At 34.5% G+C, this 26,457-nt stretch overlaps 1 protein-coding gene across 1 annotated transcript in view; it reads left to right on the top strand.

Moving 5' to 3' along the window:
- The first annotated feature begins 11,868 nt into the window (after positions 1 to 11,868).
- AdoR (Adenosine receptor) overlaps positions 11,869 to 26,457 on the top strand; it is a 212,470-nt gene continuing 197,881 nt past the window's right edge. The window contains exon 1 of the mRNA XM_073976419.1: positions 11,869 to 13,013. The gene's annotated coding sequence lies outside the window, so the exon portion shown is untranslated. The remainder of the gene's footprint in view (positions 13,014 to 26,457) is intronic.

The following is a 26,457-nucleotide window of genomic DNA, read 5'->3' as shown; positions in this document are numbered from 1 at the left end:
ATTTCAGTGGTATATTGTGGCCACAACTTTCGAAACATCGAAAATCGAGAGTAATGGACCTATACCGACAAACTTCAGATGGAAAGTATTATACCCCTAACGAAGACAAAGTACCAAATTTCAGTCTTTTCGGTGCGATATTGAGGCCACAACCTTTAAAATACCGAGAATCGGGAGGTACCGTTCTATGAGGGCTATATGAAGGCGTGCACCTGTACCAACAAATTTCTTGGAGAAGGTTTTACACCCACAACGAAGACCAAATACCAATATTCAGCCATTTCGGTGGATTATTGTGGCCACAACCTTCAAATTATCGAAAAGCTAGAGGTACCGTCCTATGGGGGCTATATGAAGGCGTGGACCTGTCAGGACAAATTTCAGGGGGGAAAGTTTTATACCCCCAATGAAGACTAAATACCGAATTTAAGCAATTTCAGTGGGATATTAAATCCACAACCTTCAAAATGCCGAAAATCGGGAGGTACTGTTCTATGGGGGCTATGTGAAGGCATGGACCTATACCGACATATTTAAAAAGGAAATTTGAACACCCCCAACGAAGACTAAATACAAAATTTCAGCCATTTCGGTGTTATAATGAGGCTAAAACCTTCAAAATACCGAAAATCGGGAGGTTCCGTTATATGGGGGCTATACCAAAACATGGACCTAGGTTGGAAAAATTTCAATGGAGAAGTTTTGTGACCAATGGGAACCTCAAATTTGGTTCGGTTCAAAATTTATTTAAAATTCTCAAATACCGAAAAAGGGAAGAACCGTTATAAGGGAGACATACCTAGATATGGGCCTACTTTGACACTTTTTGGTTAAGAAGTGTTGTGACCCCTAAACACCTCAAATTAAAAATTCCTGAGAGTAGCGAAAATTGGGAGGAGATTATACGGGGTTATACCAAAACATGGATCTCTATTGACATTTTTTAGTCGAGAAGCTGTGTGCCTACAGTGAAGCACAAATGTCAAATTACAGCTAGTTTGGTTAAAAATATTGGTTAAATCCACAAAGTAGCGAAAATCAGGAGGTACTGTTTTATGGTGTCTATTCCAAACATTGACCTGCGTTAAAAATGTTTGATAGGAAAGTTTCCTTCAGGACACCTCAAATGTCCAATTACGTTTATTTCATTCAAAAAATTTAGCAAACACAATCAACATACCGAAAATCGGGAGGCACCGTCATATGGGGGCTATACCTACACAAGGGCCTATGTTGACACTTTTTGGTAAAGAAGTGTTGTAACCCCTAAAAACATCATATTTCAAATTGTAGCACAATCTTCAAAGTAGCGAAAATCGGGAAGTGCCGTTATATGGGAAATTTCCAAAAAAAAACGCTCTATATAGAAAATCGGAAGATATTGTCATATGGAGGCTGTACCTACACATGGGCCTATGTTGACACCTTTTCGTAAAGAAGTGTTGTGACCCCTAAGAACCTCAAATTTCAAATTACACCTACCCCCCTATTCAGTAAATTTTTAACAACTTTACTCATTGTTTATTTTACAACAATTTCATTTTTTTGTTTTGTAGTTGTTACAAAAACAAAGGAAATTTTAATAACTTTTCAATCGATAAAAGTTACAGAATAGGCCTACTGGTCCGGTAACAATTGTATCCAAAATCTTCAAATTATCCAAAATTCCAAAACATCGACCTGTGTTGACAATTTTTGGTGGAGAGGTTTCGTGCCTGTAGTGAATTTCAAATGTCAAATTACAGCTAATTCGGTTCAAATTGTAACTAAAACCGTAAAACTACAGGAGCAGGCGTCTTCCACGATACCCTTAATTTAGGTTGAACCAAAATTTTAGTATATCCCAATCCGAGGAAAAAGAGTTATATATCTGCATAAAGCGAGTTCAAAAGTTTGTCAAAAACTCTCATATAGAACAGTTTTCATGTGACTTTTAATTAAGATTTTATATTATCTTCGGTAAAATCCCAATTTTGCATTTTTGTACACTGTCACAAAAAGTTATTTTTTATGTGTTATGCGCGTTTGTCTTTGTAGTGTCCCTTGCAAACTTGGATGATTTCGGATTCAAATATTTGTTGGTGAAATAAATTTGACTTTCTAACTACCCAGTAACCACTTTCTGTCTGATGAAATCAATTAAAATTTAAAAGTGCTTGTATGCGAAATATGAATCGATCTTCACATTTTTTTGCAAGGAGGATTTCTACCCTCGAATACCCTAAAATACCAAATTAAGGATATAGCTAAGTCGGTTAATAAACATGGAATAGCAAATAAAAATTCAAAAATTATAGTGGTTGAAAAGGGAATTAATTAAGGTTTCGAAAATAAAAATAAAAAAACATTGTGCCTGTTTGTTTGTAATATGTTATCATAATATTTCTAATTAATAATAATTATACGCAATGAGATTCCAATGATAGCAAATACAAGCTATCCGGTCTATTTTCAAAACTATTTAATTTGTTTCCATTTTCGAAAGCTTATTAATTTATCTTACTCTTGATAGTAAATATTTATATTTTTATACCCTCCACCATAGGATGGGGGTATATTAAGTTTGTCACTACGTTTGTAACTACTCGAAATAATCATTGTAGACCCCACAAAGTATATATATTCTTGATCAGCGTGCAATTCTACATCGATATAGCCATGTCCGTCCGTCTGTCCGTCTGTCTGTCCGTCTGTGGAAATCACTCTAGCGTCCGAACGGATTGACATAGGTTGATGAAATTTTGGGAAAATATGTTATATTTACGTAGGACTTTTGGTATTGAAAGCGGGCAATGTAGGTCCACGCTTTCGTATAGCCCCCCATACAAAATGACGCGTGACGCGTCGTCGTTTTAAGGAATTTTTAAGATATTTGGCCCATTTTACCACCGAATTGGTTGTAATTTGGTACTTTGTGTCTCCAGAGGCCAAAAAATATTCCTACCAAAGTTGGGTTATATAGGTGCACGTTTTGGTATAGCCCCCATATAAGGTCCCATATAATATACGCGTCATTTTAATATATTTTGAATGTATTAGACCCATTTGACCAAAGAATCGGTTGTAACTTTGTATTTTGTGTTTCCAGAGGCTAAGAAACATTTCTACCATAAAATGTATATATAGGTCTACGTGTTGATATAGCCCCCATAATACAATATCTCCCGATTTTCGATATTTTGAACGTTTTAGCCTCATATCACACCGATATGGCTGAAATTTGGTATTTAGTCTTCTTTAGGCGTATAAAACTTTCCCCAGAAATTTGTAGGTATAGGTCCACGCCATCATATAGCCCCCATAGAACGGTACCTTCCGAATTTCGGTATTTTGAAGGTTGTGGCCACATTAATCAACCGAAATGGCTGAAATTTGTGGTGGAGGGTATAAAAAGTTCGGCGCGACCGAACTTAACGCTTTTCTTACTTGTTTTGTATCTTGAAAGCACTTAGATTCCGAGGAAAAACGTTCTAAGGAACAACATAATAAAATTGCATTTTTTGAAAGTTTTGCCTATTAGGGCGAAGATAATTTTTAATATTAATTTTAATTAATTTCTCTTTGGAATCGAGCTTAATGACCGTTTATTTTTGCAAGTGAAAAAGGAAAGCGGAAAATTCGAACCCACACAACCACCACATGTTTCCCCGTATGTCTTTAAGGGGTGACTCTCACTTGTAAAGCTGAAAAACCCATTTTTTGTACATTTTTTTCATCTGAAAGAGCGTTTTGCGTTATGCCTTTCCAACTACAGTTAGAGAACTAATTAACCGATCGTGATATATTTTTGTGAGCTTATTTAGAACATAAGATCAAGTCCTTCATCGATCGTTTTTTTTTTTAAATATAAGGTTTCAAAAATCGAAATTTAAATTTTTGACTTAAAAACCAAAGTTTTCTGGTCTCAAACGGACAAAAATTTTTAAAAATAAAATCGATCGATGAATGACTTGACTTTGATAAAGTCAGTAAGGAAAAGTGAGCTTATCAAACCCCACAATATTCTATGACAATCGCTTCATTAATTTTCGAGCTAGGGTTGCCACCGATTTCAAAATGTCATTTCGAGAAAAACACGTTAGTTGCGTTCCTTTACTGGCCTGAGGTTGCAATTTCTTACCGCCAAACGTTCCTTAACTCGAAAAAGTGTTAATTACACTATAATCATAAACTCGTTAGAGGTCGCAATTTTACCCCAATAGTCACGGAAATTTTCACCGGGTAAGAGTTTAGGTCAAAGAAGATGCCTACAATTTTGAATGATAATCTGATATTATTTAGCGGGTGAAATGGACCATTACTTTTGTATGAAAAATATACAAATTTTATTTTTGGTCGATATTTTAATTCTTTGAGGACATACATATATCGGCAAAATAGCCGATTTTGATTTGTGAAAAGCTCATTCGCAGGGGTAGAGGTGTAGGCTATCACATGGTCGGCCCCGTCCGACTACATCCTTTGCTTACTCGTTTTTTTATTATTTTGTTTTTAAGTCATTTCTACGTACGTATATAGAATAAAAAATAAAAAAATCGAATCGAATCTTTCTCTTTCGTCGTTCTTTCTGTTTCCTTCGTTCCAAATAGTTCCGATACCGATATAGTTCAATGAATCTTTCTCTTTCGTCATTCTTTTTATTTTCTTTGTTCCAAATAGTTCCGAGAGGGAAGTAGTTTAACGAATCTTTCCCTTTCTTTTTGTTTTCATCTTATGGTGGATGAATTGACATACAAATAACAGTCTGTTTCAATATGTCGGACGAAAATGAAAAGCAAAGTTTAGGTGTTTTTCGTTCGCATTCATTATCTTTCGACATAGTGAAACAGGCCCTAAATAAATTGCGGTGATGTAACGAGGATGTTATTTACGTTTATTTTACACTCTGACCGCATCTGTAGTGGGATTCTCTAACTAATTTTTTGGTTATCGACAAAAATCGTTAAAATTAAAATGCTCATAATTTCGGTAATTAACGATATTATGCGGTAACTTAGCGACCAATAAAAAGTAGTCGCAAAGTTCTACCGATAGCAACAGTGATGTCAATTTTTGTTTGAACTTTTCATACATTTTTATCGGTAATCAAAAAATGACCTAGAGAATCACACTACTGAATGATGAACAAACCGAACGAGAAAGATCGAAGTGAGTGTGGAATTAAAGGAAGAAAATGAACTATACAAATGAAAGGAGTTATATGCTCGTCTGGAACTATATGAACTAAAGGAACTATATAAATGCAAGAGTCGGATATAGTTCCTTGTCCGGAATAGTTCCTTGGAACTAGTTCGTTCCGGAACTACATAACTCTAATGCAATTTTGGTTATGTCGTGTGGCTCCAAAGCTTATTTTCAGTTATACATTGCCGCTCACTTGAATAGAACCCCTTGCAAAATTTTTTTCAACCTCCATTTTTTCTGAATTATACAAGATATGGAGTTTTATTAGTCAACTTAGTCATTCATTTGCATTCAAATCCAATTTGTATAAGAATTATACAAGGAAAACAAAAGTGAAGTAAAAAATTTGGTTCATTTGAATAGAACCCCCCTTTAAAACTTGGGAATGCAGAAAGATTGCATTAGAATATCGATGCATATTCGTTCTATATTGAAAACGAAGTACTTTCAGTAATATTCAGTAGAAGTATATCTCTCCTATTTAACGGTACACCCGTATATCCTGCTATGGCAAGGATTCTTTAAATAGTCAGGTGTAATGCCTAATGCTTTTTTCTTTCAACAAGTTTATTTTTGGAAGCGTACTGTCTCCTTTAGTCGTATATTTAACGCATAATTCATTCTCATACATTTTAGATAATATTTACCACTGTAGAATATGACGGCCCCTTCAGGATATCGGCATTTCTTTTCAAAAATTTAAGTTTTGATGACTCGAAGTCTACAAAAGTTTACAAAATCGTGATGAAATTGCCACTCGGGATGTCCGAAACTGCTTCTAACTACTGGATATGCCTGTTTTAGAACTCCTTTGTAAATTGTCGTGCGCATTTAGGGTGAAAGAAATTGACGCCAAAGTCCTTCATAGTTATTAAGGACTCTCCTCATTAAGTAAACAATTGCATAACTATATACATAACTATTGTTTTCGTGTCTATTGAATGGAAGACCATCTTCTAAATTGTTTCTGTAGCGATGAATGTGTTTTTATGGTGCTGGAAAGCATTACTAATTATGAAGGACTTTGGCTTTAATTGCAGGGGGATTCTATTCAAGGGAGCAGCAGTTTATATCTGCTCATAGTGACTTCAAAAGTTTGTCAAAAAATCACATATAGAAAAATTTTTATGTGACATTTTGTTTCTTCAAATATTGAAGCAACAAAATATGGACTTTAGCTGAAATAAATACACAACAAGTATTATTTTGCAGTCCAACAATACAAAGCCAACAACAATAACAGGCAATCAGCACGGCCTTACTTGTTGACTACGCATAAAGCAAAAACAACATTTTGTTGTGATCTCTGCTTACTGCAAACAACACTACTTATGCTTGTCTTCTTTGCGATGCAAAGACAGCATAAAAAACAGTAGTGGGTATATGATTTTGATTATTCTGACTCAATTGTGCGGTCAACAGATTTAGGAGGATACAGAAAATTTCTCGTTCTGTTTAATTTTCTGGTCACTCTTATTGACCTGTTTATCGACACCGAGTCAGCGGTTAAGAGAACTGATGAGGAAGTTTGGCTGCTTCCGAAACTATAGTCTTCTCTGCCTCCGCTCGTAGTAATCAATTTCATTGCCCACTGTTAAACATTTTGTTTCTTCAAATATTGAAGCAACAAAATATGCACTTTAGCTGAAATAAATACACAACAAGTATTATTTTGCAGTCCAACAATACAAAGCCAACAACATTTCTAATTAATAATAATCATACGCAATGAGGTTCCAATGATAACAAATACAAGCTATTACAAAGAAAATTAAAACGATAAAATTCGTCGCGTGTTAATTTCTCTCACTCGTAATAATAAATATTTATATTGTTTCGTATTTTGTAAGCACTTTATACTCCGAGGAAAAACGTTTTTCTCTTTTTTTAATGTGTATCTTCACACGTCACCCGCTATTACTTAGCCACATGTTAACTGATTTTAAAAATATCTGCATTATTTGAACAGTAGTATTCGACCCTTCCAAATGAAAAACATAATACAATTTCATTTATATGAAATTTTGCCTATTAGGGCGAAGATCATTTTTAATATTAATATTACAAAAACAAAAAACATTGTTCCACAACATCCCATACGGGACAAGGGAAACTTCTCTCATATCAATGAGTGCACCCCGATTCATATTTAGCTCAATGATATGGGACCTACTGTTTATCGCCGAGTCCGAACGGCGTGTCATAAGACACAACTTTTGGAGAAGTTTTTCAAGGCTGAAATACTCAGGAAATGTCGCCAACATTACTGAGGGGTATTTTGCCACCGTTGAAAAATGTTTGATATTGCCTGGCCAGGGAATTGAACCACCGACCTTCTTCGTGCAAGGCGGGCGTGCATACCATTGCACCACGGTGGCACCCATTAATATTACAATATGACAGATTATTTTTACAAGTGAAAAAGGAAAGCCGAAAATTCGTGACATGCATGTTTCGCCGTTGGTAGAGCGTATCATTAGACATGTTGGCTGTGGAGTGGCTTCTCTGTCATCGAACTTTTCTTCTTTCAAATGCAATTTTTGTTTTACAACAACAATGAGTAGTTACCCATTCAACTGTATGGCTTTCATGAAATTACAAATGAAATCATTCGAATTACAAATGAAATAATTCGAATTTCAAATGGAATGATTAGAATTACAAATGGTATAAATCGAATTACAAATAAAACAATTCGAATTACAAATAAAATAATTTGAATTACAAAAAAATAATTCGAATTACAAATGGAATAATTCGAATTTAAATGGAATAATTCGACTTTCAAATGGAATAATTCGAACTACAAATGAAAAAATTCGAATTACAAATAGAATAATTCGAATTACAAATAGAATAATTCGAATTACAAATGGAATAATTCGAATTACAATTGGATTTCTCGAATTACAAATAAAATGTTACGAATTACAAATGGAATTCTCGAATTACAACTAAAATGATTCGAATTACATCGGAAAAAGGTGTAGTTCGGTTAAAAATTGTAGCTAAAATACACAAAATACCGGAAATCGGGAGATAACGTTATATGGGGGCTATACCAAAACATGGACCTACAAGTATGTTGACGATTTTTGGTGGAGAAATTTCGTGGCTACTGAGAACCCCACATGTCAAATTGCAACTTGTTCGGTTAAAAATTGCAGTAAAAAGTCTCAAAATACGGAGTGGTACCATTATCTAGGGTCATACCAAAACGTGGACCCATGTTGAAGACTTTTGGTGGAGAAGTTTCGATGCTACTGAAAACCTCAAATGTCAAATTACAGCTAGTTCGGTTAAAAATTGTAGCTTAAATTCTCAAAATACCGAAAATCGGGAGGTCCCGTTATATGGGGGCTATACCAAAACATGGCCCTAATTTTGGAATACTGTTTTGTTGATCACTAGGAACCCACAAATGTCAAATTAAAGCTAATTGTTCCTTTACTTTTTTCATGGTAAAAGTGGTAAAATAGAAAACTTTCAAAATTGCTCTCTCATGACCAGTTTTACCAGAAAAGTAAAGGAACGAAAAAATTGTAGTGCGATTCAGTAACTTTTTTTTAATAACGAACCGACATCGGTAGTTAACAAAAATATTCGGTTGAATTAACGAATGTGTTATTCTGTAACTTTATGTTAACGATTCTAGAAATCGTTAGCACATACCGACGAATATCGATGGAAAGACAAATTGTCAAAAAATATATTTTAGTATTTATTAATTTTTTTTACGTTAAAAATATTATTTCTTCGCAACTGCAGAATATAAAACGTGCAAAGGAGCAAAATATATTCTTTTGGAAGGAAGGTACCCACAATAGGTGTCTGCAAGTATCCTAAAAAAGCAAAACCCAGGAGTAACTTCAACTTTATAGACGTCTAGTGTGTATGTGAGTATTTCTAGGAAGTACAGGCACAATACATGATTCTCATAGATTTTGGTGGTTTTATTCCAGGATATCTCGTCGAGACAAAATTTAGAACATCTCAAATTATCAATTTATGATTTTGGACTGGACAAGAACATGTCTGTTAGAACAATATATGCATGTGTGCATCTTCACCGACTTTGGCGAAGCAACAGAAGCTGAATTATTTATGTTTACCATACATTCACTGCAAAAAATATTTAATAAATATGTATATGTAAGGATCATTGGTCAAAAGGCCACTATTGTATGAATACATGCTTGATTTAAAAACCAGTAAGGAAAGGATCAAAGTCGGGCGGGGCCGACTATATGATACCCTACACCACTGTGAATATGTAAAATATAAATCGGAGCTATATCCAGATCTAAACCGATTTTGATATAATTTGGCACATTTATTTTCAGACTGAATTCAGTCACACATTCCAAATTTCATCGAAATCGGAAATATATAGCGTGTTTGGTACAGAAAATACGTGAAATCGGTCGAAAATATATATGGGAGCTATATCCAAATCTGAACCGATTTCTATATAATTTGGCACACTTATTTCTATACCAAATTCAGTCAAACATTCCAAATTTCATTAAAATCGGACGTATATAGCGTGATTGGTACATCGCATACGTGAAATCGGGCGAACATATATATGGGAGCTATATCCAAATCTGAACCGATTTCTATATAATTTGGCACATTAATTTTTAGATCAAATTCAGTCACACATTCCAAATTTCATTGAAATCGGACATATATAGCGTGTGTGTTACAGAAAATACGTGAAATCGGCCGAAAATATATATGGGGGCTATACCAAAACTTGGACCGATATAGCCCATCTTCGAACTTGATCTTCCGACGGCTAAAAAAATGGTATTCCCCAATTTTCAGCGAAATCGGTCAACAAATGCGACCTGTATGTTGCGAACGGACGGACGGACGGACATGCATAAATCGACTCAGAAAGTGATTCTATGTATATCCCTAGAAGGAACTATGGGTCTATCTCGCTTCCTTTTGTATGTTACATACAAATGCACTAACACATAATACCCCTTACCACATAGTGGTGTAGGGTATAATTATAAATTTGGTAAAACTCTTCCTGTATGTATGTGAAACGTTGTTTTATTTTTTTTCCAGTTACAAAGATAGGGTCATATTTGTCGATGTTGCGCTTTGTGGGAAAATTCTGAACAGCGTAATAAAAAGAGCTGTGTAAAAATTGAACTGTGAAGTTTGACATACTTAAGCCCTCTCGGCAATGTTCGTGGATTCACATTACCGCCATTTGAATTCCTCATGACCTGTAGTTCGGAAATTCGAACATATAGCATTTTGGCTTCAAAAAGCCTCTTAAAAAGGTAGTGTTAAGGGAATTGGTATAAACCTAACATAACAGTACCACACTTGAGTCCTTTTGAAGCATTAGCCTACGTTTTTCCTCTTTATTAAGTAAGCTTTCATATGTTTATGCTACATAAAGATCGTCCAAGGGAAAGTTATGAGTTAATCCACGATCTACATCTTTCACTTTATGCAATTTCAATGAAGTCGGCGTTGGCGAAATCACAACAGTGGCGAAACTGTCTTATTTTATCCTACATAGTTAACACTTATCTAAATGTCTTAAGAAGATTCTTCTCAATAAGGCGGAAATTAGTTTTTGTACCGTCCTTATTAAATTAACATATGTTCATATAAAAACGCCGTTGTTAAAAAAATCAGCAAAATATTGAAATAATGTACTGTCGTTAAGTCTTAACAACTACTTTTTTTTTGGTTGTTAACTTAACAATAATTTTCGGTAATTAACGACAAAATTTACCGACAAAAATTGTTAAAATTGATGTATAGAATAGCACTTACCGAGAATTATCGTTAACTACCGACATTCGTCGTTAATTCTGTCGTTAAGGAGTTACAGAATCGCACTACTGTCAATGTCAAAAAGAAACAAAAAAATTCAGTTTTCTTCTTTTATTTCACAGTTTTTATTTTGTTTTGTCAGTGTTCGCTTCTTTTATTCTGTTTTTGTTAATTTTTTCTTCATTGTCAAATAGTCGTCAAAGAAATGTCGAAAAGTCAGTTCCACCATTTTTTACCCGAAGAAATTTGTCTGGTAGCCTGTGGTAGAAGAGAAACGCATTTTTGCTCTCTCTCCTCTCTACTAAAAATTGCTTCCAGTTTTACCACATTTTGGGGTTAAGGGACGCTTTGCAGGTTAAAAGTGGTAAAAAATGGTAAAAATGATAGGTAAAGGAACACAACTATTACAACCGTAATTTTTTGCACCTTAGTCTAGACAACAACCAGCATATTCCACAAAAATTCACCTCACATGTGGAAGTAAAGGATAGTAAAACAGAAGTTAAAAAACTCCAATGTCAATTTGTTGTTCTGCGCAAACATTACGAGACATGCAGTCTTCCTCATCAAAAGAGGCGAATATGAAAAGCAAAACAAAAATATAAAAACAAAACAGAGGCGAAAAACCCCCAACGACCTACAACCGTACCAAATCGTCATGAGGGTTGTTGCTTGCTTGCATGGTCATGATGATGTTTTGGGCATACAAAGTGGGGGTGGTGATAATTAAGTTGTGTGTTCGTGGGGCTGTTGTCGTGTAAAACAGCTGAACTAGCTACTGTTTTGCGGCGAACATGAAGAACATAATAATGATGATGACTGCTGCCCATGATGATGATGAGTTTGGGGTTTTGGCAAATTTATTATTGTGAAAACGAACATTTCGCTGCGATACGTTGGCCGGTTAACATCGCGACGCGCTTTCATTTGAGAACAATACTGAATCAAAACGTTCTGAGGCATTTAAAAAAATCAAACAGGCTGTTTTTGGAAGTGTTTATTGGTTAAGAATAAATGATTTTACTGAAAATATGGAATTGATGTGAAAAAATATTGTTGAATATTAATTTAGATAAAATAATGGATTTTTTAACGGCGAAAGAAAAAATAAATTGCCAATAATAAAAATAACGTATTATTGAAAATTTGGGGGTCCCCCGTGAGACCGTTTCGGGAAAGGGGCAGAACGCGAGCAAAGGTGATAACCACCTGTTAAAATGTGCAACAATAAAGTAACAACAACAGTATGGGGATAAAACATACACAAAAAGTGAAAACAATAGAATACGAGTGAATGAATGTAACAAGTGTTAATTATTGTTGTTATTTTTACCAGCCATTTGAAAGTTGTCACAAACGATTTCGTTGTGTTGATAAACATAGAATAATTATAACAATTAATTATTTAATTTGTGAGAAAACTACAAAAAATGAATGTTAAAAGAAATAATTATTACAACAATAAACACAATGCCATTTAAATATGTGAAAAACAAATATTGAAAGTATACAGATCGTTTTTGTAAAGTATAACAGTTATATTTCGTATGACAGTTACGGTTTATCAAAATCAAATCAAAATTTGCTGCTTATAAACCTCAAATTAATATTAATTGAAAACATGTTAAAAACTTAAATATTGTCGCGTGACACGTTGTCATGACATGCTTCAATAGGAAGATATAATGAAAAATATTAATAAATAAAATCATAATATACCATACAATTTTTATGATGGAAAATTGAATAAAGAAACCCTAAAATTATATAAAGCGCTACATAAATATAAACAAATAAAATATAAACGGAAAAAGAGTGTTCTCCCATTTTCCTATAAAACAAAAAATAAATAATTAAATAAAATAAAAATACAATAAGTGTTTAATTATAAAATTAAGAGTTTAGTGAAATATCTACGCATGTGTATTTAATTTTGTGTGTTTTGTGTTCATATGTGTTTTTTGCAAATTCTTCGAATTTCAAAATTTGTTACCCCCCTGCTTTCATTTAAAACGTTACTGGTAAGTAGCTAAGTATTTGTCTTTTTATTATTGATAAATATAATTATCACCTCATATTTGGATTTTTTTTTTTTGAAAAATATTCCACAAACATGTTGTATTGGTTTATTAGTTAGTACCTTAGGTATATAATGTATATAATGTTTGTGCGTGTCTAGTCAAAATTGTATGGCAAAAACAAAATTAATGTTTATAACTCTACGATTTGACCCAAATCAAATCAAAAAGTAAATTAATCAAATTAAGTAAAAAATGCCTTCTTAGACTAATAAATACCAAAACGAAATCGAAAAAATAAACAAAGGCTGATACCCTACACCAATTATATTGTGTATTAAGTTTACAGGGATCAAAGCTAATGTTGTTAGAAAGAGATTCAGCATCACAATGTAATAAAAAATTTTTGTGACAACTATTGACTTCAAATGTCAAATTACAGCTAGTTCTTTTAAAAATTATAGGTAAAATCCTTAAAATTCCGAAAATAGGGAGGTACCGTTATATTGGGGCTATAAAAAACGTGGAACTATGTTAGTAATTTTTGGTGGAGAAGTTTTGTGACCACTGGGAATCTCAAGTGTCAAACCACAGGTAGTTCGGTCAAAAACTTAAGTTAATATTTTCCAAATACCGCACATCATATTGTTATATGAGGTATATTCCAAAACATAGACCTATATTGACTGACTGGGAACCTCAAATGGCAACAAGTAAAAAAGTATCAGTCGGCTTTGCCGACAGGGATATACCCTCACAGAGGGCAATCGGTTAATTGGTCACTTAAAACCGGTTCAAAAATCGGTTTTAATATCAGAATATTCGGTTCAAAATTTAGATAACCGGATCTATCCTCCTATAAAATTTGTTATTAACGTGTTCGTCATTACAAGAGCTATTTATGGTAAGTATTTCAGAAGCACCACAGACCAATAACGAATATACATAAAAACAAAACATAGTTTTCTGAACAAAAGCCGGGTAAATGTCAAAAAGACCATGAAAACGGGGAAATATCGATTAGTCATCAATGAGAACCGTACCTTAAGTCGTCTGAACAACATTTTTGTAGAATATTTTGATGCTGTAAAACCTCGTGTTGTGGTACTTTTACTACGGTTCAATAAGGAAAGGACGAAAAGGACATGGAAGGCATTGAGTTAGAGGGACGAAATATTCGAGAAAAAGATTCGTCATTCGATTTGACTGAGAAGTCAAATGAAGCTACAATACGCTAAACAGAGATATAAAGCTATTTTCTCACAAACTAAGGGAAAAAAATTAAACCATTAATCACGCGATATCTCAGAAACTTGACCTATGATGAAAATTTCCTTTTGGGTTCTTAGTACACTCACCAAGGGCTTTCATCTTCAAAAGGAATTTTCCACAAACTGACTTTGAGTTCCATTTTGTAGCACAGTGTCATTTATCGATATTTTCCGAAAATGTTCCACTTTCTTAAGGCCAAAACTGCCTGAGGGAGTATTCCAAAGCTTTAGAGATGTACTAGAGAGTTCTTAATTATTGTCTTGGCTACAATTTTCGTCTTTGCTTTGGACCGAAAATCTCAATGGTTTGGCTGTTATATGCCAAAACATCCAAAAATCCAGGATAAAAAACTTCAAGCCAAAATCCGGGGGCTCGATTTTCACTTTAGACATATGGTCTAGTAGACTTTTTTGCTCACTACAATCCCGAGAATCAGAAACTCCAGGCGCCCGTGATGGTGTTCAAATCGCCCCACCCTAACCCTCAGCCTATGTGAATTGAAACTTTCATCTACATCGACACAATTCTTGAGCTTTTGTGGGGGAGGTACCATAAGCAGAAGATCGATATCGACCATTTTAGAAGTACAAAATATTAGAAGATCCAACGTTTGGACCAATTTCGTTGCTCTGTTCAAGAGATATCGTCCATACCATTTTAATGATTTTTTTTTAAATATTGGAGGGAAGTACAGGAAGTTGTTATCAATCTTCGAACTGAAACTAAGTTTGGATACCTTTTGGGCTGTTTTCTCAAGAAGTATGAACTTGCCCTTGAAAACATTTTTACCGTCGTAATACAGGCAAGTTGCTTCAACAAAAATCAAAGTGATTCGAGAGCAGATCTTAAAGTGAACTTATCCGAAATGTTGTGAGGGAGTACTCGAAGCAGTGGACAAATATAGTCCATATTCAAACTTGATATACATAGGGTAAATATATTACGACTAAATCAGTCAATCCCTTTAATAGTTATTGTGTGCACAATTTTTCCGAACATTTTTGAACTTTTGTGGGGGAGGTACCTGAAGGAGTGGACCGATATGGCTTATCTTCGAACTTATACTAAGTTTGGACAAAATATTACGAAGGCCAAATTTTTGATCGAATCAGCAGATCAGTTCAGGAGTTATCTTGCGCTCCATCCACTACACACGGTGTCAGAGGGGTTCTTTGCAACTTTCAGGCTATTTGCTCAGGAAGTATGGACTTGCCCCAAATGAAACGTGTACCTTCGTGTGGGGGTGAACACAAGTTGCTACAACAAGTCGAGCGCTGGTCCTAAACTGCACTTTTCCGAAATTTTATGCAGGAGGTACCCGAAGGAGTGGACCGATTGAGTCCATATTGGAACCTCATCTAAGTCTGGTAGAAATTTCACGATGTGCGAAGTATGGACAAAATCGGTTATTGCCTTCAAGAGTCATCGTGCGCACAAATTTTCCGAACATTTTTGAACTTTTGTAGGGCAGGTACCGGAAGGAGTGGACCGCTAGGTACAGGAAGGAGTGGACCCTCTTCGAACTTAAACTAAGTTTGGACAAACTATTACGAAAGCCAAATTTTGGACCGAATTGGTTAATCCGTTCGAGAGTTATCGTGTGCTCCAGCCAGACAGACGGACGGACATGGCTAAATCAACTCCAAATTATCTGAAACGTATTTCGTCCAAATATACTTGGGGTCTAAAACCATTATTTCGATGAGGCACATTTTGCCGTATGAAAGTGTATATACCCTCGTTAGCATAAATGCTGAGGGTACAAGCAACAAGTAGTTCGGTCAAACAATTAGTTAATATTCTCCAAATCGGGGGGTACTGTCATATGGGGGCCATACCAAAACGTGGACCTATGTGGACACTTTTTGGTGGAGAAGAGCGAGCAGCTAAAATCCACAAAATACCGATTATCAGAAGTTGTCGTTAAAGGGAACTTCAAATTACCGATATTTCGGTACAAAAAATAGCTAAAACCCTAATATAAAAAACGGGAGGTACCATTGTATAAGCTATACCGAAAAATGGACCAATGTTAAATTTTTTTGTGGAGTAGTTTCGTGACTACAGTGATCCTAAAATGTCAAATTATGGGAGGTTCAGTCGATGCATTTAGCTAAAATCCTCAAAATATCTAAAACCGATATATTGGGGTATATTAAAACATTGACTTCTGCTGACAATTTTTTTTGAGAAGTTTATTTTGTCGGTAAAATTTCTTCCGCAAATATATCACTTTCGAATATTGTCTATATCGGTGTACTTTTCCGGTACCCAGCAAAAGGTTCGATGACAAATCATGAGTTGAATCATGGGTGCAAGTGACATGTCAAGGGAGTGACACACACTTTCACCAATTCATTATCATAGCATTTTGCACCAGTTCATTGTTATAGCATCTTGCTCGAGTTCATCATCATAGCATCTTGCCCCAGTTCATTGTCATGGCATTTTGCACCAGTTCATTGTCATAGCATCTTGCACCAGTTCATTGTCATGACATTTTGCACCAGTCCATTGTCATAGCATCTTGCACCAGTTCATTGTCACCAATGCTTTGGATCCGGATTTTCGCCAATCAGAAATAAAATTTGTAATACAATTATGTATTTGTTGAATTAATAAGAATACAATGCACAGATGATTTGTATCGCCAGATGTTATTTTTTTTATTTTGTATGTAATTTTCAAAATTATATATTATATTAATCTGCAATATCATATTTATCTCTTCCGATGGCTGCAAGATATTTCTTTCAACTTGGGGTTCCGTTTTTCCAATATTCGATAAATTATGTGTCAATCTCTGAACCAAGCACATCATTTGGGAAATCTAGTATAAATTTGAATTCTATTATGTTATTTCAAAAGAAAAAAATTATCCTGTAACAGTTACCATGTTATGGTCTATTTTATACTTATTTTACCGATCTTCTACTTTGCTTCTCTAATTTTGGATGCCGTGTTTTGTGATATTATATTCAATTTGGCCTTTCCATTGGAGTTTTGTTCTTCCCTCGGGGCGCTGGTTTCCAAACACAAAATATATTTTTCTTTTGTTTTATATCAATTTACATTGTATTTTTAATTAAAATATATAAATTTTGCCAATATCGATCACTTTCATCTGACTTTTTTCATTTTAACAATTACTTATGCAAGTACACAATTATTCGGGTACATGAGCATTTGACAATTTATTGTGCGGGTAGTTATCAATTTATTTAAACTCATGACAATATTATGACAAATATCGGACCTTTCACCAATTCAATTTCACTCATGAAAATTCGATGAAAAACATCGGATATTTCACGACTTCAATTGCACTTATGAAAATTCGATGAAAATGATCGGATCTTTCACGACTTCAATTGCACTCATGAAAATTCGATGAAAAGGATCGGATCTTTCACGACTCCTTTCGAACTCATGCAAAAGAACCAGTGAAATCATGATTTAATGGACATTTCCAATAATTTTTAAATGGGTTACAGCAGGTGCCTAGATGCAATTTATTCGGGAGCAAGTCTATCCTACAAGAGATAATGGCCCAAAACCTCTGACGGCACCAACTTAAATGACTGACGAACTCGATTTGAGTATCTAATTCCGCCAAAACTATACTCATCGTGAAATACCTTCCATAGGTACGCCAAGTTCAAGGAAGGTATATATCAGACAATCGCTTATCACTCACTAATTCAACATTTTCGGTGAAGTACAGTTTAAGGGCTGATCGATGCCAAAGATCCTATATAATCATGGGAAAAAAATCCGGCATGACATATTTATCTTGGTATTTTACATGATTTTTTTATTTACGAATTATACAAAATAGTGCAGTCAAAATAGATATGCGTATAAGGGGGAAATATCAAAAATTACCACAAAGCTGAATATTGGTGGATATCTAGGGTTTGTCATTAGAACTAATGTCCTAAAATCATCATCGATCCCATGTATGCAAACGAAGTTATTCAGGCTAAATGGTCATTCAGGGTCAAAGGTTACTTGTATTTTTCTCAAAACCGGAAACACATGCCAAAAATCGGCTAAAGTAAAAGTTGTCTATTAAACAATCTATACAAGAATGGTCTTTAGGACTTTTAAAAAGAAGTGACCGTTCTGGTGATACTGCGATCTAAGTCTCAAATTAGACATGTGGAATCGCTTAAGAAGATCATGAGGCGGACCGGTTAAGTATTTTTATAAGCATTGCACTAATCGGTTCAGTAGAACTGGTTTTAACCCGGTTTTAATATGTCCTTTGGGTTCAAATAACCGGCAAACTGGATCCGCCGCCCATGAAAATTATACATTTCCGTAATCAATACAACAAACGCTACCTTTGCACCACACTTCAAAAAACCGGAGAGTTTTCGTTGGAGTCGGACTTTCGATTACACATTTGGCTTAAATTGGCTAATTTTGCATAAAATGGCTCTAACATGGAATAACTCTACTAAACACTCTCCGTTTTTGGTGGAATTTTTTTAACATAGGTATAAGCTCTGTTCCTTTACTTTTTTAATAGTAAAAGTAGCAAAAGAGAGAACTGTCAAACTTGCTCTCAATTAACAAGTTTTGCACCAAAGTAAATGAACGAACAAATAGTAGATCTAACTGCAATGTCAAAAACAAACATGACTGCTTAAAATAATAACAACAAACGAAATAAATCCCACTAGTTTTTATTTCTCTGGTTTAAATTTTTATTACTTATATTTATTTTATTTCCTTTTATTTTGCTCGTTGTATTCTTTTTTCTTTTGCCTTAATTGTCAAATATGTACATGTCAAATCAGCAGTTTGACAGATTTCCCACTTTTTACACCACGAAATTTGTCGAGTAGAAAATAGGGAAAAAACCCATTTTGCCATGCTCTTTCTTAAATTTTGCTTCAAGTTTTACTACTTTTTGGGGGTTAAGGGACGCTTTCCGAGTTAAAAATGTTTTATAGTTTTTGGGGGAATGTAACTGGATAACCCTGTTATTTTAGCCGGTTCGGCTAAATATGTGCATATTTCCTTTATATGTGAATATAAATTAACCGCAATATCACAAGAATGGTTCCTTCTAGGAAAAAAAAAATTACAAAGGGCAAATTTGTAGATAATGTTTCCATCTCAAGTCACTTTGTGATTAGACTCACCGAATAACTTCTTTTGCAAACATGAGATCAATAGGGACTTTTAGGACATTGCTTCTAATGGCAAACCCTATCTCTCCACCAAAATTCAGCATTGTGGCAATAATAATAAAATCAGATAAGGTACAACATTAACCCTTAAATGTGATTTTATTTTTGGCAGATTCCTGGTGTATTGGATCAATTAGAGTTTTGGTGTAAAATTATGACAAATAACACTGTGCTACAGTGAAAATTTGCAGGGGTTCTAATGCATAAATTCGGTTTTGTGGGAGTCCACAGAAGACGAAAATACCTTTGGTTTCTTTGGGTCACTTCGGTTTTTCATTTTATAACAATAAATGTAGTGAAAAATGTGCTTTCTTGGATTTTCAACTTTAAACGGACATTACTTCTTTTTTCCACAACCGATTTACACACACTGTTTTTCATTATAAAGATGAGAGTAATGCCTTTCGAACAAGCCATAGAATTTTAAAATCGGTTAACAAATGGCTAAGTAATAGTGGTTTAAGTGTGACAAAAACGCATTAAAAAACAGTAAAATGTTTTTCCTTGTGCTCTAGGCTGCGTAAATGACACCTAACAGTACAATTATTTACTGTTAGCAAGTAGGAAATTTAGTTGGCTTTCCAAAATAGGAAAAACCAACAAAATCCGTTGAAAAATGAATGCGTTATGGCATTTTTTGTGTTTAAACTTTTTGGTTTTTTTTCATATTTTCCTTTATAAAACATTGATACCTTGTGCGTAATTGTTAAGCAGGATAATCACAATTAGAATCATACATACTAAGATACCCTTCTTTTATAAAGGAAAATATGAAAAAATCCAAAAAGTTGAAACACAAAAAATGCCATAACGCAATCATTTTTCAACCGATTTCGTTGGCTTTTCCCATTTTGGAAAGCCAACTAAATTTCCTACTTGCTAACAGTAAATAATTGTACTGTTAGGTGTCATATACGCAGCTTAGAGCACAAGGAAAAACATTTGACTGTTTTTTAATGCGTTTTTGTCACACTTAAACCACTATTACTTAGCCATTTGTTAACCGATTTTAAAAATCTATGGCTTGTTCGAAAGGCATTACTCTCTCCTTTATAATGAAAAACAGTGTGTGCAAATCGGTTGTGGAAAAAAGAAGTAATGTCCGTATAAATTTGAAAATCCAAGAAAGCCCATTTTTCACTACATTTACCGTTATAAAATCAAAACCCGAAGTGACCCAAAGAAACCAAAGGTATTTAAGACTTCTGTGGACTCCCACAAAACCGAATTTATGCATTAGAACCCCTGCAAAAAAATTTTGTCCACTTTTGTATCACAGTGTAATTTTGTAGAATATTTTGACCTGATACGATCACATTTTAAATGAGTTTTTAAATGTTTTTGAAAAAAAGGACCAAAAAGACCCCTTTAGTGAATCGCATGAGGGTTAATTTTTTTCATAAAAAGATACCCCGTATTGTTGTCAGTAATATTGCCAAAGACACTTTATACCTAAAATGCAAGGATTCCAAGGAATCTGATGTCGAATATTTCAAAACCTGTAGAGATGGGCGGAATTTCCCACGCCTATTTAGGCTACTTCCCGACGTAAACTTTCAAAACGCCGATACACGTGTCTTCTTTTTTTCGGTCCTCTTTCATAATCTGGCCGGATTATCTTGTAATTATTTTGTGTGTTGTACAATGTTATTTACCCACTGTCCATCTCTTCTTGTATATATGAAGAGACGTATACTTTATGTTGTCCAATACAAAAATCTTATGTATACGCTACGTTTAACACTTTATTAAAAATATGTATGTGATTGGCCATTTCCGTTTCGATTATTATTGTTATATGGATATATTGTGAAAATGGGTGTAAAAATAACTGTAACAAAGCATATAAAAAATAAAAATAAACATACCTATTAAATGAAAATTGTATACGTATGTGGAAAAAGATAATCGTCAATAGTTTTTAAATGTTTTATAAATTTCGAGTGGAGAAACGGCCTACACCTTGTGCATGGCATCGCTCAGATTGTATTAGATTCGTTACACATACATACATACATATGTATGTAAAAAAAACGGTAGAAAGAGACCCAACGTAACAATTTTGTTGTTTGATACAGAATTTCGCTGAAAATGCATGCATATGATGGGAAATTGATCTAGAAACATTTTTAGATACTCATACATCTAAAAAACCACCATGCGAGTCAAATATCACCATCTTTCCAAAATGTATTTTGACATTTTTGAAAAATTGTTTCCAAAATGTTTTGTCTGAATATGGAATACTTTTTGGGATTGAAACAGAAACATATTTTTCAATGAGAACAATTCAAAAACTGTTAAGAATTTACATAATAGTATCACTGATATACAAAGCTTTTCGGAATCAAACGAATGCTTTTAAATTTTTTTAAAAATTTTAAAAAATTTTAAACGGATTCGTCTGAGTACGAACGATACGTTTGAAAAATATTTTTTTACAAAAACTGGCTGTAATGCTTTATCACACTAGCCCATGAAAAACATAATATCGCTATAAACAGGGCCACTAGGAAAACCTTCGGTAAAAATGTTCAAAGGATCCTCGAACCATACAAAAATTTTGAACATTTGTGTGGGTGGTACCACAAGGATTGGACAGATATGGCCCTAATTTGAACATAAACTAAGTTTCGACAATATTTAGAGATCCAAAGTTTGGAACAAATCGGTTGCTACGTATATGAGAAATCGCGCGTACCATTTTAGCGAATATTTTCCAACTTTTGTGGGGGAGGTACCGGAAGGAGTGTTCCTATAAGCACCACCTTCGAATTTAATCTAATATTCGAAAAAACATTACAATATCCAAAGTGTGGACAAACGCAGTATTCGGTTCGAGCCCTCCAGCCACTACATATGGTGTTATAGGGGGCTTTCGGGCTGTTTTCTCAAGAAGTATGGACTTGCCCCTGAAAAAAAACTTTACTGCCGTAATTGAGACAGCGAATGAAGTTGTTAAAAAAAAATTAAAGTGAGTCGAGAGCAGGTCTCAATGTGAATTTATCCAGAATTTTGTGTGGGAGGTACCCGAAGGAGTGGACAAATATAGTCCATATGTGAACCTGATCTATATCTGGTAGATATTTTAGGATGAGTAAAGTATGGACCAAATAGGTCACTCCCATCAAGAGTTATCGTGCGCACAATTTTTCCGAACATTTTTAAACTTATGTGGGGGAGGTACCTGAAGGCGTGGACCGATATGGCTTATCTCCGAACATAAACTAAGTTTGCACAAAATATTACGAAGACCAAATTGTGACCGAATCGGCAGATCCGTTCGAGAGTTATCTTGCGCTCCAACCACTACATACGGCGTCATACAGCTTTTTTTGTACCTTTCAGGCTATTTTCTCAGAAAGTATGGACTTGCCCTGATAAAACTTATACCGTTATATGGGGGGCAGTGAATTCAAGTTGCTACAACAAAAATCAAATCGATTCGTGAACAGGTCCTAATGTGAACTTTTCCGAAATTGTGTGTGGGAGGTACCCGAAGGTGTGGACCGATTGAGTCCATATTGAAACCTCATCTAAGTCTGGTAGAAATTTCACGATGTGCAAAGTATGGATCAAATCGGTTACTTCCTTAAAGAGTTATCTTGTGCACAAATTTTCCTAACATTTTCGAGCTTTTGTGGGGGAGGTACCGGAAGGAGTGGACCGATATAACCCATCTTCGATCTTAAACTGAGTTTGGACAAAATATTACGAAAGCCAAATTTTGGACCGAATCGGTTGATCCGTTGGAGAGTTATCGTACGCTCCAGCCTGCCAGACAGACAGTCGGACGGACATTGCAGTCGGACGGACATTGCTAAATCAACTCCAAATTGTCTTAAACGGATTTCGTCCAAATATACTTGGGGTCTAAAACCATTATTTCGATGAGGCATATTTTGCCCGTATGAAAGTGTATATGGCGAATAACAAAATTCCTTTACAATTCCATTTGAAAAAAATTAAAAAAATTTTTGCGTGCACATCTACGGTTTTTGGTATAGAGGAAAAGAAAAAAAATCCGGTTTCAAATCTGCTCGCGTTCACGAAATTGGCCAATGCGTGCAAAAGTTATAGCGGTTTTTATTCTCATATAAAGAAAAAATATTTAAAAATATATTTTTTGTTGTTATGAGAAAATGTATACATAAATCGTTAACAACATTCCATATCTATTCGTAGATGTTTAAATAGCTATTAAATTTATTATTATTTTCGCGGAAAATCAACAAATAATAAAAAAATTTTTAAGTACATCCAAATTATCCTGTCCCTGAATCCGTACAAACCCTCAACAAATTAATTAAAGACTATATGCGGAATCTAGACAATGCGTAGAAAAATATGATACCAAATTTATAGAGATTGGGTACATAAATTGCATATTATAGCAACAACAAAAGAGAACAACTTATTGTTGGAAAATATTGTTGCAAATATTTTTTTGGTTTGATTATCTTCTTCTTCTTCTTTATTTGCATATTCGATCTCCGAATAAAAGCGACCAATACAATTATATATAATTATCTGTTACAAATTTTAAGGTATGTTCATATATTTTCCATGATCTCCATAAAGGCGTCTCTGTTTCTGGCTTCACTCAGTAGGGTTGAGATATTTCCAATGCCGGTCCATTTAGGAAATATTGTCAATCCATGATATTTCTTTCCGTCCTCTGGATGGCTTCCCTTCTATTGTTCCAGTGATTATGGTTTGGAGCAGTTTGTATTTTGCGTTCCTCATTACATGTCAAAGATATGATGTTTTTCTTCTTTTTATTGTTCCAATGAGTTCCCGTTGACGGTTAACCCTTGAGAGAACCACAGAATTTGGTGTTAGATGTGTCCATGGAGTTTTTAGGATACGACGGTAGATCCACATTTCAAAGGCTTCCAATTTCTTTATTTCAGCGGTTTTTAGTGTCCATACTTCTGAGCCGTACAGCAGAACCGACCAGTTTTAATAAATCGTATTTTTGTTTCCATATTTATGTCATGACTACATAAAATATTTTTGTATTTAAAAATGCATCTCTTGCCATTTCAATTCTGCATCGTATTTATTTCGAGTTGTCCCAGTTTTCATTTATTTTGACGCCAAGATATTTAAAGTTCTGTACTTTATCGATATGTGTATTATTTATATATATTTCGGTTGTACTTTGGTTTCTAGACGTGGTTATCACCATATATTTAGTTTTTGATATATTAATCTTTAACCCATACTTTTCGCTATAGGAATTTAGCCGACTCAAAAGAAATTGTAGTTCTGATACACTACTCGCAATTAAAGTGGTATCATCTGCATATCTGATATTGTTGACGAATTTTCCACCAATATATACGCCTTTACGAGCGTTGGACGTTGATTCTTCAAAAATTCTTTCGGTATAGATATTGAATAAAAATTAGAAAAAAATATTTTGGAGCTCTCCAACTATTTTGCTAAAATCCCATAGAATAATGAATGTATACTGTTAAAACTTCATCAAAAAATATGGTTTACCATCGCGAGAGTTTAACTGATTACTGTGATAACTTATAAGGGTAGGAAATTAAGAGTAATATTGAAATTACAATCATTCAATTAATATTAAAATTAAAAAGCCCGTTATTCGCGAATTAGTTAAAGTCGGTTGATGCGCATCCGTTTTTGGATACAGCGAATCAATCTCTTTCAAAATGTATGCATATTTCGATGTTTCACTCAGGGGCCATTGTGTGCCGCCAGTTGCATCATACACTGCAAAAAACATTAAAGTTGGTAAAAGTCGCGCAATGTGCATACGATTTTGATGCGCATCCGGTTTCATCAGCGCCTATCAAAAATACGTCAAAATACCAATTTTAATTAGATTCTTCAAGAACCGCGGATGTGCCTCCACATTTAATTTTTTGTGAAAGACCCATATTACTCGCGTATCTCTTTTCTTTTATGACACGCGTTTTCGCAAATATTATAATCGCCAGTAAAGGATTCCATTTATGAAAAAAATTTTTATAGAAAATCGCGGTTTAGTACGCGGATTTGTCAAAATATATTTTTGCTGATTTTCCGATTTTCAAGGTATCTATATCCGCGGTTTTAGTAGATGGATTCGATCGCGGAAGGCTTCATTAGAACCGTCGCGTAAAAAAATAAATTCACGCGGGTTTCAAAGGAAATGGAATGACAGTTGTAAATTTTACACGCAAAAAATAGGTTTTGTAAGAAAATTCACGCATCAAATTTTGGCCTTTCGACTCCAATTACTAGGATGCTGTAAAGAGCACACTCATGAGATATGCATCAAACGACGTAAAATCGCGAGTTCTATAACCGTGTTAAGAGTTTGGAATATTACCTTCTTGCGCGTCCGGATTATTAAAAAAATTCAAAAAACCCCGAAGTTCCGGCTTCAAAATGTCAGCATCAATTTTAGGTGGATGCAGTGGATATATCGAAAAATCATACACTACAATCTTGTTGCCCATGGGGTATTCTGTGATTCTTTCTTTGGGGATAGGTCTATAAAATGTAAGGTTAAGCCAGAAATCGTATGGGAACATAAAAAAACTTGTTGGCTTCAACCCATTTTTACTCATTTTTCTACATTGATGCCAACACAGCTTCCACGAAAATTAATTTTAATGGTCGACTTTATGGGATCCCTCCTAAAACACTTCATTTTAAAAAAAATGTAGTCATACTTTATAGAATATGTTAACAGTTCGCGAATTCTGATAGGGTGAAACTCGGATTCATCGATTGCAAAACATTTTTGTTATTTACCATATACCCTCGTTAGCATAAATGCTGAGGGTATAAAAAGTGGTTCTTAACAATGAATCTGGTCGTATTAGTCGAAGGCTACACTAGCGCTTCAACATGGCGACTGTGAGAGGGGTACGAGGTAGTGAAACCGCTGTAGATGGTTTTCTGTGTTTGCGATATTGCCTCTTCCTATTATTCATTTGAAGAAACTCGCTAGT

The sequence above is a fragment of the Musca autumnalis genome, unplaced genomic scaffold, assembly GCF_047663935.1.
Source record: "Musca autumnalis isolate F117 unplaced genomic scaffold, ASM4766393v1 scaffold_3, whole genome shotgun sequence".
Lineage (NCBI taxonomy): Eukaryota > Metazoa > Arthropoda > Insecta > Diptera > Muscidae > Musca > Musca autumnalis.
The sequence above is the reverse complement of the archived record's forward strand: the minus strand, read 5'-3'. Positions and strand labels throughout refer to the sequence as shown.